At 38.2% G+C, this 3,997-nt stretch overlaps 1 protein-coding gene across 1 annotated transcript in view; it reads left to right on the top strand.

Annotated features, from left to right (window-relative positions):
• Positions 1 to 1,657: 1,657 nt before the first annotated feature.
• LOC144980053 (limbic system-associated membrane protein-like) overlaps positions 1,658 to 3,997 on the top strand; it is a 196,983-nt gene continuing 194,643 nt past the window's right edge. The window contains exon 1 of the mRNA XM_078927532.1: positions 1,658 to 1,771. The gene's annotated coding sequence lies outside the window, so the exon portion shown is untranslated. The remainder of the gene's footprint in view (positions 1,772 to 3,997) is intronic.

Here is a 3,997-nt window from a genome sequence, read left to right as displayed (position 1 = left end):
GCGATCTTAAGCATGGCCAGTGGCCAGATAGATAGAGATGGCTGTGACCTTTGGAAATTTTGGCGCCGACTTTGTGTCCTTGGGTAAGGCACTTAACACACAATACCTCACTTCAATCAGGTGTGAATGAATACCTGACTACAGGCAGTGACGGATAGAGTTTAAAATGTTTGTACAAAAAGGAAGCCTTAGAACATTTTGTGCGGACTCTCTAATCTCCACAGGGGATCACAACGGGCCTGGCTGACTAACCACGCCAACTTAAATTAAATAAATTAAAAGTGAACTTTATACAGCGCAATAACCACTAAATGTGGTCAAAGCGCTTTATAAGGGGTCCCTGGTCAACAACAACATTTAACATGTAGGACGGGACTTGATGCCTGTTAGGCGATATTACAAGTTTTCGGACAAAGACAACGCTGTTAACGGCCATGTACTCATTTTACACCTGGGTACGGTGAGAGAATGTGAGTAAAGAGCCTTTTCGAAGGACTCAACTATGCGCCGCGCGGGAGGCTCGAACCCAGGACCTTCCGATCCGAAAGCGAGTGTCATACCACAAGACCACATAGCCGCACGAACCTATGCACTTTTCTCTTTATGAAACAAGACATGCCAACACCTGTAAATAGACAGGACGCACGTAGAATAGCTCCGATATTGAGTTGAATAAAATTCAGAAAAAATGTGTGGAGATGAGATGAGAAATACAGGGTATGGAGTTGTGCCATGTGAAAACAGAGAACAAAAATATCACAGTTTGGGTCTCTGACACCCTGATATTTTTATTCTCTGTATTCATCTGGCACTTTTCTCCATACTTTTTACTTCTCACCTTTTCGTCTGTACCTTTATGACCCCAGACAAAAGGCATCCCTCACAGCTCTCTACATATCAAAGCATTCTTCTTCAAAAAGTTGATAGTCCACATTCATCTCTATCTTTGATTAACTTTTGGAAAACAGAGGCTAAAATTCTCACTCCATTCTCTTTTATTTGTTTTCTTCGTTCCTTTGTTTATTATTTTGCTGACGAAGGGTTTGCACCCGAAACGTCCATTGTCTGTTCTGTTCCCATCCGAAGCCTTTCCATTTTCACTTTTTTTATTAGTATACTTACTTCTCTTACTACTTTCACCTCTTTGGAGCCAGAATGGGCCATTTTCTTTTGTTCACACACACACACACTCATACACACACACACATTTTGTGTATGTGCGTGTGTGTTTATGTGTGTATGTGTGTGTAAAGGATCGGATAGAAACAGTAGCATCAAAACCCGTCACTGCATGCACTGTGTGTGTGTGTGTGTGTGTGTGTGTGTGTGTGTGTGTGTGTGAGAGTATAGAATGATAATAATTTATGGCGACCATCCCACTGCTCACGCGCCCAGCACCGGCGTCAGACTTTGATACAGGGACTGGCATGGCATCGGCGGGTGAGCGACGACTCAAATCTCACCGCTCACCACCACCCACCACCCCTCCCTTTCTCTCTCTCTCTCTCACGCTCCATCCCAAATTCTCCCTCTCTACTAACTTTCAATGTCTGGTTTTACACCCGTTCCTTGCATCGCATCGCGATCGTCATGTATTCATCAACATCATCATCATAATAATTCTAGTATATAATAATAATAATTTACGCAAATTTCCGTTTTGGGTGCGTGCGTGTTGAGAATTGTTTCAAAACTTGTAAAACCAGAAAATATTGAAAGAAAGAGTTTTCCGTCCATTTCTATTCCATTGGATACAAATATTTAATCCCACGTAAGTAATTGAATTCCCTGATAATGATAATCATTTTCAACAGGTGTGTTTTTCCTAGCTTTATAAGGATTATTAAAAACTTATGAATTTATCTATATATGGTTTAGAGCATATTTCCTAAAAAGGTAAAATGTTGGTTTTCTAATTTTTAAAATCTTATTTCAAACAAGAGTGTATAATTGTTCAGTTAGTAGAGCGCTCACTTCACAAGCAACAGAACCAGTATCAGTCTGAATGGATGGGGTTTTTTTTACCACATTCTTTCCACCCAGTAATGATTGGCTCGCGAGGTTGCAAAATTAGCGGAAAGTACTTTGGGTAACCTGTAAGCTTCTATCCAAAAGGGGGTTTAAGCAATTTATGCGTCTTAAAGTATAGAGACGGGTAAACTCGAAGTAAGATTAAATAGAAATGTCGGTAAGCTAATTGTCTCTGTTGTAAGTTATAGAGACGGGATAAACTCGAATGTAGTTATAGCTGTCTAATATTCTTTTATTATAAGACGGATAACTCCGATGTATATATATATATTATATTATATAATAATTATTAAAATAGTAATTCAGTAGCATGTCTTTGTTCTTTTAAAGTTATAGAGGCCGGGATAAACTTCGGAATGTATGATATAAATAGATAATGTCAGTGAACGATTGTTACTGTTCTTTTAAAGTTATAGAGACCGGGATAAACTCCGGAATGTATGATATAAATAGATAATGTCAGTGAACGATTGTTACTGTTCTTTTAAAGTTATAGAGACCGGGATAAACTCCGGAATGTATGATATGAATAGATAATGTCAGTGAACGATTGTTACTGTTCTTTTAAAGTTATAGAGACCGGGATAAACTCCGGAATGTATGATATAAATAGATAATGTCAGTAAGCAACTGTCTATGTTCTTGTAAAGTGATAGAGATCGGGATAAACTCCGGAATGTATGAGTATGATATAAAAAGACAATGTCGGTAAGCAAAAATGTCTCTGTTCTTTTAGTTTTATTGAACGGGATAATCGGATGTATATATATATTAATATTATATAATATATCGATAATATATAGTAGATATATATATATGTATAATATTATATAGAGAGAGCTAGAGAGAGGACAGAGAGAAAGAGAGATAAGTCAATAATCAATTGTTCTGTTTTTAGTATAGAGCGGATAACTTCGGAATGTATGATATAAATAGATAATGTCAGTGAACGATTGTTACTGTTCTTTAAAAGTTTAGAGACCGGAATAACGAGTATGATATGAAAAGTAGTGAACATTGTTACTTTTTTAAAGTTCATAGAGGACCGGATATCCCGGAATGTATGATATGAATAGATAATGTCAGTGGACAATTGTTACTGTTCTTTTAAAGTTATAGAGGCCGGGATAAACTCAGACTCCTTCTGACTTTTGGCTCTAAGTGATTTCCTTTAGAAGTTTCACAAACACCCCTCATCACTACACTTTTGTTGATAGAAGGAATTACAAATTACAAATGTGACCCAAAACCGCAATCTGGTATTCCATATTTTGAGGTGAAAGGGTTGCCAAAAAGTTAATCTTGGGCATTTAAATAGCGCACTATCCACTAAACATGCTCAAAGCGCTTTACAGGGGGTCCCTAGCCAACAGTAACACATAATATGTAGGACGAGACATGCTCTGAGCAAGTTAAGTGGATTTGCGATATATAAAATCCCAATTTGTTAAAACTTTAAATTGTCAAATGGAGTTATAAAAAGTAAATAAAAAGTAGACTAGTCCTTTAGATCACTTTAGGCCCATAGAGCCGGAGTTAATCCAGGTTTCTATAGCGTGAAACGAACAATAGCAACTGGTTGCTATCCTTTGGATAGCCCGTCAGTATATCGCAAAGTACTTTACGCCAGATCTAACAGACCCATCTACCCAATCCTGCTGGGTGGACAGGGAGGGTCAGAAACAATCTCGTCTGCACCCGGGATTGATCTCTGTCCCTTTGCGCATGAAGCTAGTGCTCTACAAACTGAGCTATCGGGATCCCTGGCGTTATAAAAAATGAATACTATAACAGCTTCGAAAAAGAAATGAGAAGGAGACTTTCCAAATCTCCTAAGTGGCGTTTTCATCGTTCAGGACTGAACAAGTGTCGTGTATGAATGATGCCAGACAAAGCAAGAAAGAAATATACAAGAAAAAAAACATCCCAAAAAATCAGTCGACCTCGACTGGGGACCGAACCTCAA

The sequence above is a fragment of the Berghia stephanieae genome, chromosome 9 (genome assembly GCF_034508935.2).
Source record: "Berghia stephanieae isolate SIO BIC M18660-M18661 chromosome 9, UCSD_Bste_1.3, whole genome shotgun sequence".
NCBI classification, from domain to species: Eukaryota; Metazoa; Mollusca; class Gastropoda; order Nudibranchia; family Aeolidiidae; genus Berghia; species Berghia stephanieae.
Note: the sequence above shows the minus strand (reverse complement) of the source record. Positions and strands in the feature narration are given on the sequence as shown.